Genomic DNA, 16,400 nt, shown 5'->3' on the forward strand with positions numbered 1-16,400 from the left:
TTTTTAAAAAGCTGTTTCACCTTCACTGAGAAAATAACACAATTGACCTGCTACCGTTGTGTAACATAGCCCTCGTTGGTCTTTATTGAGCTGTGAAGAACACAACCATCATGTTATTATCATCGGCTATGATAAGTACCAAGGAAACAAACAGGGACTTTTTTTTCAATGCTGTTACAACCTAGATGAAAATTTCCTTTGTGCATTGACAAATACACAAAATGATTATGCAGCTGTGGATGAATGTACACAGTACTTACATTAAAACCAATAAAATAGAGGTGCCGTAGCATTAAAGGACGCGGTCTGTCAGGGTTTGTGCAGGCTGCAGATTGAACATAATTGCGTGTGCTGAAACTATTTCCCAGGTTCTTTGGTAAATTTGATTAAACCTATCCATGTGAGTAGAACCATGACCAGCTGCTATGTGGGGAAATGTAATTCATAACAAAGTATCGCCTTAATTCCTAGAAAGTGCATACCTTGTAATATTATAAACTACTAAGTATAAAACATCTTGAAGTCCTGTTCAGTTACGCTGCTAAACTCAGGAACTTTCCAGCTGTGATGTAGTTTCTTCAAAGGTACTTTTAAAGAAATTCAGCTGTAATGTTCACATTTTAACAACTTGATTACAGCTGTAATTAGCCACTGAAGTGTCATTCTTATCATGTATTTAAGTACTTAACGCCGAGTGCTTCGAGGGTCTCCAAAAGGAACAGTCCCAAAATGTCTTTGAGTGGAAATGTTCTCTCATTTTTTTTGTTCAACCTAAGAAGGGCTTTGTCACATTGTGCCATTCATTGTGCTCTTTTAGCTCCCCAAATAACCAATCAGTTCCACTAGCATGATATCTTCGCAGCCGGTAGCCGTAATTATCACTATACACACCCTGCTTTCGTGGTATTCATTCAGCAAAGAGGACTGGTGCCAATAGGATAGGGGAGGGGGTTCAGTTAGATAGACCAACACTAACATAATTGGCAGTTACAGTGTATTTAGCAGTCTTTAGAAAACATTCTTATGAGGGCCTGAACAGCAACAAAATGTCTGTCATATCAAACCTGGAAAAATTCCACTGTGTTGAATGTGTTCTCAAGAGTAAAATTGCCATCTTAATGCAGTGGGTTTCTTTCACTTTGGCACGGTGGCTAGGCAGTAGTGAGTGACTTCTTGACAGGAGGCTGACTGCAGTCTCACTAAATAACTGGAAGAGGTAGACACATTTCAGAGATCTCATTTTACTCTGTCAGGGAAGAAGCAGTGTGTCACTATTTGATGGCATGGCTGCTCAGTGTGACAACTCTACCAGTGGGAAAACTACCATCTCTTGGTACCTTATTGTCTCTCGTGTTGGAGTGAATCTCGCTGCTTCTTGATGAATCCACAGGCCAGGCAGGAGCAACACGACTGCTCGCACAGACTCCATTTTCACTCGTCCAGTTACTTATCAGTGCAGCATGATGACAAAATGCAGCAGAGCTTGCCCCCCACACTCACAAAAAAAGACCCCTGGAAATAATGAGATTTGATGGCTGTAATATCAAAGTTGTTGAGAAAGCCGTGTTTCAGTGATGTTATTTATCTTGTGCCAACACCCTGTAATGATGACCTGTCACTCTTCTCTGTTTTGTGCTCTATATTTATATATGATCAGGCTTCTTTTTCACTGTATTTCTTTGGATTTATCACCCATTTTTTTTGTGCCATACCTGCAACTAATGAAAAAATAAAGAAAAGGAATATTTTATGGGTTGTGTCAAATACATTTTCCATTGTACAGTATGAGATTAGGACATAATAAAGTGCAACAGAAGAGGGTTGAATGGAACGCAATTTCCCATATTATAAGCTCAGTGCTTACACCAATCCTCTTGTTTCCTTGGCTCGCCTGTACTTGACACCTTTGTCCCCACAGTTGTTCAAAGGGGAAAGCCAAGTTATTCCCACAGTGACCACCTGTCTCCAACTCAAAGGGCTGGAAACAAAAGCTTTTGTGTTGTGCAAATTGTTCTTTTGACAGTACTCCCCAGTTTGTGGTTCTTCTGAGGAGCTGGCATGCTCACTTTACTCTCTCAGAGTTGAGAGCATGTGAGTGATTGTGGCGAGAAAAGGACATCAGAGGGAATAACAATAGTGTGCACAGGGGCTTGAAAGTCATCCAAAGGTTAGCCAGCAGGGGCCTCTCGACTGAGGGAAGCTTAAAGAGCTAAAGCTACTGTACACAGCCTGAAATACATTTTTTTCAGTCCACCTCTTTGATGTACTGAACAAACAAGAAAAACTACAAAAAAGATATTATTTTTGAATAATCACAAGGTCATAAAAATGGTATGATGCAGACTCAATAACATAGAGTTTTACGGTTGCCTGTGGAGATTTTGAATGCTATTAAAGCTGTGAAGCAATGGTTTTACGTGTGGCTCCAATTTGTGTTTGTTCCACTATTCATCAACAACAAAGAGGAATGAGGAAGGAAATGCATTCATTGTGTTTGTTAGACCTCATGGATACGCACTCAGGGGTTTGGTGTGAGTGGTGCTGAACATAAACAGAAACATTATTTGCAAGAAAACCTCACTTTAGATGCTAAGCTAATGCTGCATGCTAAACGAAACCAAATATCTCATCTGGGGATCAGTAAGACTTAAGAGGCGTTGGTAGGCCAATTTTCTAATTTTTATACACGTTATGATAAAGACAGTCCATAAATGTGAGTAAACAAAAAACAACTCATTTTTCATTCCAAAAACTAGAGTAATAAAAAGTGTGGAGCTGCTCCATAGATAATTATTTTGGTAAGTTCGGTTTCACAACTGAAAACACAACAATTGAATAAAGCTCATTTGGGTAAAAAAACAACCATCGGTATCATTATTATGGCTTAGATTTATACAGCGTCTTTCTCAGCACTGCAGAGTCCAGGTTCCATTAATTCACACACACATACATGGTGGAGGTAAACTACTACAGCCCCTCCTACCACCTCCTCAAACATACAGCAGTCATACACATTCACACAAGGCAAGGTGGGTGAAGTGTCTTGCCCAAGGACGCAACGACCATGACACAAGTAGGGCGGGATGGGGATCAGACCGCCGACCCTTCGGACATTGGCCGACTCACTCTACCAACTGAGCCACAGTCGCCTCCGGGTATCCCATTCATTATCTTTGGAGCATCATACTTGGTGACATCATGAGCTTGAGACTTACTCAGAGTAGCTCATGTTCACAAACATCGATTGAACTCAATAAACTTTCCTAGGCCACGAAATAACGTGGAAATTCTTAATTTAGTTAAGAATTAAGAGTTCTCCTCGGCTCTGATTGGTTGAGGGTCGGTGGCGTTGGAATCTAGCAGGTTCAGTTAGGAGCACACAGAGAGAAGCAGATCATCTGTCTCACAGGGCTTTCAGGATGTAGTGACAGTTTGAGCAAACTTTTGTAGAAAGTTACTGACTTAAGCTTTAATGAACTAACATGATATTGATTTTCTCATGTAAATTGTGGCAAGAAAGCAAATAAACACACTTCTGGGTTTTTTTTCCCCAAAATGTTGAGGTATTGCTTAACAATAAAGACATTCTCCAGATTTTAATGCAATTTGCTAATCATACATTACTGACAAATACAGTAATGCAAATCAGAATGATGTGTTTACACTGTTTTGGCTGCTTGCACACAACGAGGCCTTGCTGTAGGGGACTAATAGGCAATCTCCTCCATGCAGTCAGCTTTCCCCAAGGCAAGGCTGTGTCCCTACTACTGAATTACAAGTTGTTGTTTTTTTACCGGGAGTGGAGGAGTCTGCCAGTTGTGTTGTTTTTCAGTTCTCTACCCTGAGGGAACAGCGGCAGAGTGTTATTGTTTTATGAGATGCAGATTTTGTCATGAGTCTCCCTTTAGCCTTAGGGCTTTCCTAAGGCTGCCCACCAATTTAGAGAATGCTATGGCTGTGTGTGGGTGTTTGTGTGTGTGTGTGTGTGTGCATAGGAAGTGTTTGCACACTCGTTACCTGTGTGCAACATCCTCAAAAGACAAAAGATATTTAGTTGTAAAGAGTCACAACAATATGTTTTAGGGGTGATATGTCTTTCCCTTGATTCAGGTCCATAAAGCAACCTCCGCATAGTTCAAGCTGAGTAACTATGGCAACTTATGCTGGCAAACTAACCTGGTGCGGGGCAGGCTAACTGTCAGCCTAACACTGAATTGTTGAGTTCCTGTATCGCTGACCCGATGGGAAAGAGATGATTTACTTGACTTTCTGCCATGCTGCCATAGGATTTGGCCTTATTAACCACTTTTTATAGTAAATCAACTTACATAACAAAAAAAGATTAATTTTAGGATATAGGCTAGACCTACATACGTTTTAAATTGTATGGTATGCAATAGCAAACATCTAAATTACCCCTATAGAATGATAAAAGCTACATAAAGAGATAAATAAAGAATTAAAAGAATATGGCCTGTGCATCTGTCGTCTGAAAAAGTCAACTCTTTGGGTGGCACAACATGCAGCTGAACAGCACCTGTCCCAACACCATCTGCCCAGCCCTCCACTGTGCACAGAGCTCCCCCCACTAATAGGCTGGCAAAACATCGCTGGTCATCCGGAGCGGAGTGAATGGCCTTGCGAGATGCAACAACAGTGGAGGGATGAAGTGATAAGTAGCCGTTTTAAGAGTTACAATGTTGCTTGTTAGTGATTTCCTCTACGACAGCAACCCGTTGAAATGTTTCTCAAATGCCGTAGCCGCCCCTCCAGCTTAAAATGCACATAAGATGTAGGAATTCTTTTGTATGTTTGATAATATTAAAGGCTTGTAAGCGCCGCCATGGCCTAACGATTTGATCAGTGTTTGACCTCTCGGCGGCTTGAGAGCTGCATGCTTACACAGTTATCCTGACTACTTGAACCTTCCTCAAAGTCTTAATACGTGAGCTTGAACCGACCTTTATGGAACTGATAAAGCCCCGACTGACAGGCGGTCTGCTGAGCCCCCTCCTCTATAATCTCTGCACCCACGGTTGTGCCCCATCACACTCCATCAACACCATCGTCAAGTTAGCAGATGACACAACCGTGGTTGGACTTATCTCAGGAGGAGATGAGACAGCCTACAGGGAGGAAGTCCAAAAACTGGCAGCGTGGTGTTCAGACAACAACCTCATCCTGAACACCAATAAGATACAAAGAAATTCGTAATAAACTTGAGAGAAAAAGTAGTTTTATCTCCCATTCGAGGAGATAGACCTTCCCCGCAGTCACTATTCGGAGTTTCACTTTGACAGGCATTCCAGTGCTCTTTGACTAGTTGGAGGTACGAAACCTCAGACTTCCCTTGCCACTTGAACGCAGGCGGAGCGATGGGTGACAGGCAGCTCAGCAAATAATAAAAATAAAAGAAAGACACAACAGAACATTTATCCTGCGCACAAGGTGCTAAAAGTAAATTTACAGTTCTTAAAAGGCTCCCTAAAGTTTGCTTGTGGCCTTTATGATCTTGTTTTATCCGGCGAGCCCTCTGTGAAGCGTAACAAACCTCCTTTTTGTCCGGATAATAAGTTACTCCCATAAAAAATTCAGATTGTTTCTGCGGCTGATAACCCCTGGTCGCGTTTGGCCTTTAAAATCCAAGGCACTTTCAATTACCCTGCTGCATGTCCCATTCGTCCACTCCCTTATCGTCTCACTCCTTTGTTTCAGCCAGCCAGAGGTTACCCTGTAGATCCACATTAGAATGCGCACCTGGTACCTCGGCCACTGAACAATGCCGTTTTACATTACATTCTATTCCCTTTTCTCCTTGCCATGCACCACAACAGCACTTTGTTTACAGGGCCACCACTGCTTTCTGGACGGATGGGAAAATGTCATGGAATGCTAATGGTCTGCTAATGCTCCTCTGACAGGCCTTCACATGCCAGTCAAGCAATGTCTGTTCAGTTATGCCAGCTTTGTCAAAGTCATTCAGGCAAACACGAGATGACCATATCTGCGGCCGGCAGTGTGGACACATTACCAATTAAGAAATCCTCCTCATGTATTCACCATCGATGTGTTGTACCTAAAGGTCCAATATTGTAAAAAAGTGGATTTATTTATTATAAAACAGTGTGCTATATAATAATATGAAAGATATAAAAAGCGGAGAAATGCACATAGCCAACAACTATACCATATAAAGGATGAATGTGCTTCCACAATGTTGTTACAGTTATTCCCCGGCCGCAATGACAGTGCAGAGAGGCCAAGAGTGCAGAGGTGGAAGACCCAGAGATGCTGACCAATCAGAGCAGACAGGTAGACAGTATGAGGAAGATAATGTGTTTTTGAACAATAAAGCATGTAAACATGTTCTAGTAGAAACCCAGAATACTTAATAATGAATGTATGAATCGGAAAAGGAGCATAATAGGGGACCTTTCAATTAATTTGTGTTTGCTGAGATGATTAAAGCTGATTGCTTTCAAAAATAAAACACATCAACACTGTTTTTTTTTCAATAACAGCCAGGCATCTGGGATTTGATTTAATTCATTAGGTGGGACTACATTGCCTCAGTTGGTTTTTTTCCAACATAATAAACCAAGTTGTGGTTTTTAAATAAGATTGAAATGGGATTTTTTTTTTACACAAGATCAAAACAATCTGAAAACAATAAATCCAGTCAACAATATAAGCCGAAGCAGTCCACCAGGCATTGCTTTGTTGTTTTCTTCATCACCTGCATCTCCGATTACAAAGATGCCAGCGTCTGCAGCAACTTAGCAATTAGCAGTTATTCCATTATGAGCAGTGATTTGCCTCTCCACATGCATATGAGCACCTCTCACTCAGCTCATGGCTCTGAGACATCTCCTTGTCCTCTCATGGATGTTGCATAAATTAATCCCTCTCATGTGCTGCCATCTGAGCCGTGTTGATGCAAAACTTCAGGCTGAATAATTTATCTGTCTGCCCTTCGGAAGCCAGTGCTCTCACCGGGTGCCACCGTGCATAACTACGAGTTCTCATCACAGACCTGGGCCCTCTGGCAGACAGACATCTGTGTCGTGTGATAAGAGCGCACGTCATGGGAGAAAGACATCAAATCTTGTTTGAATAGTAGCTACTAGATAGATATACAAAGGGGGGCCACAACAGCACAGCGGTCACCTTTTCCACGTGGACACTGCGCTGTTGCTGCACTTTTGCTTGATCGCTGAGAGGGATCACTTGTGCTAAACTGCAGCATTGCGTTGTGCATTGCTAATGCGGGACAGATCCAGAGCACTTTCACAAAGCATACTGTCTCATTGTTTCATCCTTGCAGGTATTTAAACAATGAATGAGGAGATTCAGAACATCTGCTGATTTTCTGCCTAATTCAGTTATAATGATAATAAGTGTCACTCTGAATCACAAGTCTTATATTTCTGGATTGTAATACTGTCTCATATATAATATGGATTACCTCCGGGGATGGTTTTACATGCACATCCCTCGTGGGTGCAGCATGACCCGCTTCCGCAGAACAGAAAGTTTCTCCGAGTTGGTGAGCACAAAAACCCTGTTAAAACTCACATTTTCTTCTTTTGTTGTTGATTCTCAAAAGTCAATTTAAACGATTCCTCTAATTCTGCCTCTGAAAGTAAATATTCCCATCAGCATTTGTTGGCAGAGCGTTGTCGTCATGTCGTTACGCTCTCAATGTATAGGTTCCTTGCTAAGTGATTTTGCGATGAATTGGAAAGGCATAACGATAAAGGCGCTACTCATCTTCTCACATCACGTTCACAATATATATTTTTTCTGGATCATTTCTCAAAGAGCTAATTGACAAAAAGAGATTTAATACGCTTTGTTTACTGGTAGGCTATGAGTATAATGCTTATGAGCTAGCTAGATAATGATTACTGCTCCTGTGCATATCAAGTAGGTGATTCATTTGCTCAGTATGAATTGTGTGTTTATCCAAGCAGCGTCTCAGGGTGTGAGGCTTTTCATTACTGTTAAAGTTGCTGATACACATCAAAAGAGCACGAAATCTGCATCCGTATGTCTTCCATGTCAGCGAAGAAATAACTGAACCTTAAACTCGCCAGCTTCCCTTGACTCCACTGCCATCTCAGTCGGTGACTTAACATTATGAGCGAGGTTGCAAGCAAGGTTGTTCATGATGTGAGGGAGCGAGCCCCACCCAGGCCCTTAACCACCCACCAGATGAGCTGTTTGCTCGCTTGCTCTCTGATGGAGTGTGGAGCACGGGGAGCAGTCATCAGATCTGTTTTGCATCACCCCACAGGACAGAATGGGCGTGATGACACGGGTGACCTTTGGATCATCTATCGCGCTGACGTCTCTCTCATAGAATAAAAAATGTTGCATTAGCACAAATGACCTTTTCTCATCACCACGTCCTGATTACACGATGCCACGAGGATCCACCCCCGCCGCTCCCTTATCTGGCTGCTCTTATGAGCGGTCACGCCATTTAATATGAGTCCAAGAATTATAATTTAGAGCAGCTTCAAATGCCCCGCTTGGAGCATCGCATCAAGTGGTCTCAAATTTGATTTGGCTCAAAATGTGGGGATTGTTTCCCTTTCCTTTTACTCTGTGTTGGAGAGAGGCCGATCGTACGCTGTGGAGGTACTGAGGGGATGACTCATTCCACAGTACAATGAGGTCACATGCCCTTTAAAAAAGTAGGCCAAACAACATGACATGGAGTCTGGAAATGAATTCCAGTTTAAACCCCTTGAGTCAGCATGAAAACGAATGATGCTATGACACAAAGTGATGCGATGTGATTGTACATCTTATCACCCTGACTCTGTAAAAACTATCGTGAAGTAGAGTCAGTATTGTGTAATTATAAACGAATGAGTGCAAAACAGGAGCAGTGCTAGTTGTGAAGTTTCATCAGTGTAACGTGTCCATGGAAGTCCATCGCACTTTTTCTTTCTTCATCTTTTCTTCTTCTCATTCCTCTTCTCCAGTGCATACGCCACTAACTGGACCGGCGTGCGGCGCAGCGCAGTAGACACACCTGCTGTGCGTACAGTCTTTCCTGACCCTCAAGGATGTTGGAAGATAGTGGTGAACATTTATGTCGCACGAACTAAACTGCACCTTCAGAACGTATTTTCATCAATGGGTTCGTATGATATTTCACAAAAACGTATGCACAACAGTTCCTAGGATATTTAAAGCTGTGAAACGACGACCAGTACACTGAAGTTTAGGCACATATGGGGTTACACATATTGGTTTAAGATTAGAAAAAAGGTTGTGGTTTAGCTATGTACTTCCGGGACATGAACACCCATCACCCACGAAAGTTGTGTTTTGGGACCCATCCACCACTCGCACCCATTGGCACCCTTATACTAGGTCGCTGATTTCCTTTTTTATTCTCTGGATGTTATTTATACATTAATACATTTGTGGATTACATTCAAATTACAGTGCACTGCTTTCCCAAGGTATATATGAGCAGTGCAACTTAACATTATCACCTTGTGAAATTAGCAACTTTGTTAGCAAAAAGTTAAATAAATTTATACATACAGCAGATAAACAGCAACATCAGTGTTCATGTAAAGGCATTTTTATGTCCACCTGATGATTGTAGGATCAATAATCACTTTCTGGTTAGCTCTGTTTTGGTCTCCACCAACCCATGAGGGAAATATCTCGCCCTTTAGCTGCTAAATGCTTCATGTGTTCACCAGCTAGTCACTAACTTTGTGCGTCTGCTGTTCGGTGCATAGCAGATAGGCTACAATGAATGTATTAGAGCTTTTTAACTAAAGCAATGCTGATGAGAGCTGCATCAAAAAACAGCAAAGTTATGGGCCAGATAACCAAAATAATGAACTGATTGTTGCTAAAAGTCTCCATAAAGCTGAGACAAGCTGCAGTCAGGTAATAAATCTGTGTGAAAGCAACGCCTTTCACATTACACATAGTCATTTGATCCATTGTTCATATAAGAACATTGACTAAAGCAGCTTTCTTCAGAGGAATATGCCCACAGGAGAGATCTTTTAAAATATAAGGATATAACTGCTGAAATTAGGCATATATCTGAAACCTCAATACATAATTTCCATCCCCTTCTTTCATCTGTGCCAACCACTTGCGGTTTTGATGTCACACAAGTGTCCTTTGAAGGACAGGACACAGACATGAGTACCCCTCAGCATGAAGACGATAAGTTAGACCAAGCAATTTCACTTTCCTTTTGCTGAAACATAGATGGATAGATAGATAGATAGATAGATAGATAGATAGACAGACAGACAGACAGACAGACAGACAGACAAACAGACAGACAGACAGACAGACAGACAGACAGACAGAGAGAGACAGACAGACAGACAGACAGACAGACAGACAGACAGACAGACAGACAGACAGACAGACAGACAGACAGACAGACAGACAGACAGACAGACAGACAGACAGACAGGCAGGCAGGCAGGCAGGCAGGCAGGCAGACAGACAGACAGACAGACAGACAGACAGACAGACAGGCAGATAGATACATAGATACATAGATACATAGATAGACAGACAGACAGACAGATAGATGGATAGATGTGAAAATCCTCCATCCCTCAGGAACAAGATACTTTTCTAGTGTTTGCATATTTCACTGGGTGGCTGAGCCCTCATCTGATTGTGAGTTTACTGGAAATCATTTGAAAAATGTACCGTTGCCAAGTCTGACAAGTTCTTCTGATCCCTGGTTCCGCTTAACAGGTTGTGGTTCTTCGATTCCTCCACAAAATCCGCCCTGCAGCATCGCAAACTAGTCTTCAACCCAACAAAAGCCTGACAACTCAGGAAATTCAATTGGCTTCGTTTTGTTTGTTTCCGTCATGGTTGCTGGAACCGTGCTGAAATGCTAACTCTGCGGCATGTGTTTTTATGTGAAATGATATTCATCAAGCCTGTAAAATGGATTTGAAATCTGCTTTCAAAAAGCAGGGATTGTGTCACGCCGTGTGACATGGCAGTCGTTTTGTTTTGGCCAAAAAGGCACGACTTGGTTCAGTGCAGCTGCAGCGGTTTCATTTGTCATGTCTTGTGGAGAACAAAGCACACATCCTGTGCCAGCTTTTCTCCCAGTGGACTAAACCCTCTGCTGGGGGAAGGAAAACAACAACAAGCAGTATCCCAGAACTCGAGCCTGGAGACCAAAACATTTTTTTAGGGCTCACAACTTGACAATAGATGTTTCAAGTCAAAGTTGTCATAGAATATCTGTGTTGGTAAATGGTCTTGTACTTATACAGCGCCTTTCTAGTCCTCTGACTACTCACACTCCTTGACACATTCACCCATTCACACTGTGGACATCTACACACCATCTTATCTAAGCAAACCATTCACACCACATTTACACACCCATGTGCAGCACAGGGAGCAATTCAGGTTCAGGGGCCCAAGGACACTTCGACATGCGGACCGGGGGAGGTGGGGATTGAACCACCAATCCCTCGAATGAAGGACAACCCACTCTTTCACTGATCCACAGCCGTGTTCTACTATTGAGAATCAGACATGCTAATAGTGTGGCTCTATGACACTGTCTCTTGGTCATTTAGTTCGCCACTTTGGATGAAGTTAATATGAAATCTTGTACCTTTGTACTTTTCATCTAGCGCCATAATCAGGCCATTTTTTTTATTTGTCCAATGACATTCCAGTTGCACTTGTGCTTTAGTTCAGTAACAATCGCCATGTTAGCATGCTAATGTTTCTTTTTTACAGTGCACGATTCCACTTGACAAATATACACAAATATACAAATAATGTTAGCATGGTGTTGTTAGCATTTAGCTTAGTTACCCTTGTGAATGCAGCCTTGCAGAGCTGCTAGCATCTGACGCTGCGGTTTTCACTAATCACCTCTCTGTGTTATCCTTGTTCCTGTATCAGTAACTTACACAAGTTATTAGTCCCCCTTTTAACTTGGTGTTTACTGGAAACTTTGCTGTTATTCATTTTCCTAATATTGACAGTCTGTGGAATGCAGTCAAGTGTGAAATTTTAATTGTGTGCCGAGATCTGTCTACCGGTCCCTGGGGTAAGAGGTGGAGATGTAGATCTGGTTCAGTGAGGTTTTCACTGCCTGGAGCGCCTATTGATCAGGAGAGAACTGTAAATAGTAGGGCATGTGGACGGACGCAGCAACCTATTGCTCTGCTGCTTCGAGCACAAACCGCCTCCGTTTTTGAAAGATAGAGTCTTTCTATTTTTCCACTGACAGTGCTCAGATGAAGTTAGATTATTGAAAACTGCGCTTCACTAAGGGGGAAACCGGGGATCATTTAAAAGCAAGAATGGAGGAAGGCGGACAAGGGGTGAAAAAAAGAATGAGTGGGTGGAAGGCACTGTACCATAGCTGGCTCTCTCACTTAAGAGCAAACTATTCTTCCTCTAAAGGAATTAATCCTCGTATTGTACTGGAAATTCCTCCTGAATGAGCTGTACTAAACCAAATTCGGGGCAAGTAGTCTGGTCTGAGAGATTTGTGTCGACATTGCTGTGCGCTCGAGAATTTACAAAGACACAGAAAAGCACTTGAAATTCCATTTTGCTTTCAGTAACTTAAAATGGATTTGTATTTCACTGCAACACAGGGGCTGGGCAATCACGCGACAGCAATGAAACAGCCTCAGTCTAACAGTGATACTCGAGCTGCGCGGCTCTCCCTCCTCCGAGCTCTGGTGTAAACATGTAGAGCTATTTTTGGTGCTCCTTGGGTGCAGGTGTCCAATTATATTTCACACTCTTGTGAGGGTGCACTGAGAGGCTGCTGGGGGTGGAGTGGCAGTAGCTCACTTTACTGCCCCTCAGCAGGGCTGTGGGGGTGGGAAGAAAATAAGGAAATAAGAACACAAGAAAGAGTCAGACAAGGAAAGAAAAAACCCATCATCGTCTGTCTGAACTCAGTTTCACAATCTCTCTCAGGCATAAAATGTTTAAAATGTATTTTTGGTCTTCACTGCAAAGTGCATTTTAAGTCACTGGAAACTGATTTCATCATTATCTCTTTAGTGTCGTTACAAATGAGGCGACATTTCGTGCAAGGGCGGACATTGCCAAAATAGTACTGGTTCCAGGGTTGTAGTACTTGAGTCCAAGTACAAAATAATTGGAAATTGGAAATCAAATTAAATTCATTATTGCCTAATATGGAATTGAAAAGCACTGAATTGGCTCTGTACTCGATCTTGCCTTGGTCTCGACTGCCTTTAGACTTGGACTCAGACTTGACTTGGACTTGATTAAGTTGATCTTGACTGTGGCCCTGGCTGGTTATAACCTCGCTAACAGGAATTTTTTACATGTTTACACATAAATGTGCAGTTACGGTTCCACTACATTGAGGAGCAGAGGCATCCAAATGCTTTTTTCAGGCTTCTGATTGGCCAACATCTTCGAATTATTATTCATTGTCGGTTCTCTCAAGCTTTTGACAGCGTTTCAATGTGTTTTTTTAGTTTTCATTTGGTGGAACAGTGCTTGTGTGTGTTCTTTTGAGAACGAAGGAAGGAAAAGCCGTGTACACTTTCATCTAGAACAAATGCAACAGGACCCACAGCGGATGTAAACTCAACATCTGTGACTTGAAGCAGCAAGCTTCTCTCCATGAGTTGTAACCTTTAACTTCTGAGGCCAACCTCAACCCACTTTGTTTGGATCGGACCCCTGAACTTGTCTTACAACTCAGAAGGCCGTTGCTGAGTCACTTTGCTGTATCCTGAAGAACAGGGAAGTAATTCTGAGTGCTGCAGAGTCGGGTTATGAGGGGTTTGAGAGAGTGGGTGAGGGCCAGGTCAACTCTGCAGTGTGAGGGGAATTTTTAAGCATTTGATGAGAGTGTGGAGACCCAGAGGTTTGTTCCTTGGCTATTTGTTTACAGAATGTACACATTTCCCAGTCCAAGTGGTTTAACATCCTTTGAGCTTTATTTCAGTTGTGCTTCTTTAGTTGTCTTTTTGTATATGTGTTGCTGAGGAGGAAGATGTTGGTGGGTGGAAAGAGGATTTCAGTGGTTTTATTCCTGTAGGTGCTTAAACGTGCTCCACATTCTGGAGGAAGAGTCTTCTTAAAATCAATACATACATCTGCAAAACTATGGCTCCTCTTGTTTTCTGTGTTTTTTGTTTTTGTTTGATTTTCTGCAGAACGCATTAGCACAGAGGAAAGTGGAGACTTTGTTTTGTCCTGAGGAGCCCAATATAATCTGAAGGGACCAGTCTTTGAGATAAATTGGCACATACGGAGCAATGCTGGGGAATATATCACTGAAATAAATGCTTCTTCCACACCAGCTCAGTGACAGGCCCAATCCCAACTATGCTCTAAGGCTTCAGCAAGGGTGACAGGACTGGCAATCAAATACACACCCGTCGCCCACACGGAATTCAAACAAGATGGTCCTTTTCCGAAGCCTAGAGTGAAGCTTTTATCTGCCATGAAAAAATACAAGCTGTGCAAGAAACAGGTTTTATTATTATTATTATTATTATTATTTAAAGTAAATCCACATCGTTCCTAGAATTTAAATGGAGGATTTATGTAGCAAATACTTGCATGTGCAGCTGGTAAAAGTGCAAACCTGCCACAAACTAAATAATAAATGTTGCGAATACATTTCAAGAGTTTCAACCGTATGCTGAAGAAATACATCCGTGATAGAGAGCCAACACAAAGTACAATGATGATAGTTGTGGAGAATTCATAATTAGCCAATCGCAGCTTGACAGTAGCCAAGACTTTTTTTAAACTGGACGACATGAATACACTGCAAAAGCGGTAAAACTGTTCCAAAAGTGTAACAAACCAATCAGCCAGCAGCAATTGGCCATAGCCTTAGCAAACCTTAATTAAGCCGAGCAAGCCTGACAAGCTTTGGATTTTCTGGTATTTCACCACTGTGTGGAAGCTGTCCTCGATGCTGTCCAAGTTTAGGGAAACACGAGCAGCTCTGTCCTACTCATTATTGTGTTTTGGAAAGTTTATTTTCCAGCAACAACCCCAGCAAACATTACCTGAGGTACTGTTACTATTGCCAAACACATGGATTGATTAGTCCTCATCCCCAAGGCCTTTTCTCTTGTAGCATTAAAAGTGAAACGTAGTGTAGCCGAATGTTTGAAATTATGAAAAGTGAGCGAAGTAGCAAAACAGAGAGTAAAAACCTTGTTCCTTAACTTCCATGTCTTCTACGTGGATCATCAAATGGTGAGGATGCAGACTTTTTCCCTCAGACATGTAGCTTTTATTTCAATATTTTAGCAATACATAACATATTATTATAATATAGTTATTGTAAATGACAATAACATAACATGTAGCCCTACTGTATGTAGCCATCAAGTGCATATTTAACACCTTTACATGGTTGTTGTTTTAAAACAATTGAGCTGGGGACATTTTAAAGTCACCCAGAGACTGTGTTTTACCAATTTGTGATGCTAACATTAGCTTAATTAGCTAGCTAATTACAGCTGATAAAATCTGCTAGTAACAATAGTTAGGTCTATTTTACACAGAAAAATCAATGGCAGTTTTCTTTAGTTGTCTTCTGAACTGATACAAGGACCAATTGATGTTGAGAGATTCTTTTGAGATGTAAATCTGGCACCATCATGTTTGTGATGAGAATGGAAACCCTGACAGATGTGGCAACAATAACTAAGGTAGATGTTGCTTAGCAAACAATTGGAGCTTGGAAAGACTAACAAGCTTGTGAAGAAGTTGCTGTTATTGTCATCATGTCACATCTCCCTTTTCTTCTTCTTCAGTAGCAGGACAACAGGAAGGAAGGAATTTCAGTGCACCAGGCTGCCGTTGATATCAGCATTATTAGCATCTGACAAAGCACCCCAGTACCCAGAATTCCCAATTCCAGCTGCATAATTCCTGTGGTTTATTCTTCAGAACCAACTTGTTAACAGCACATTTCATAGATTCAACCGGTAGCATGCCCTTGGGCAAAACTCACAAATTCATGCTAAGGTACAACTCTCCATAATCATCACTGTCACTTATCATTAGCCCAAAAATGGAATTTAAAAGCAGGTAAAACTTAGTTTACTTGAAATTCAGCATCACACAAGCTACACTGATAATGATACAGGCTGGATTAGCCTATAGGTTGCCGACAAAATTATTAGCTGACACAAAATAACTCACGACAATGATCTTGTAGATTAAAACATGACTTACTTGAATTTCCATTTATTGTTAGTGCAAAAGTCTGTGTTTACTGCTGTATAAGCATAAGAAATACTGGTGCTCTCAAGGTGGCTCCAGCCTCAACACTAAGTGCAGGACAAAGACTGTGTGTGACTCAAATGCCTGCAGCGACAAAAGGCAGACAG

The sequence above is a fragment of the Echiichthys vipera genome (assembly GCF_963691815.1).
Source record: "Echiichthys vipera genome assembly, chromosome: 19".
NCBI lineage: Eukaryota > Metazoa > Chordata > Actinopteri > Perciformes > Trachinidae > Echiichthys > Echiichthys vipera.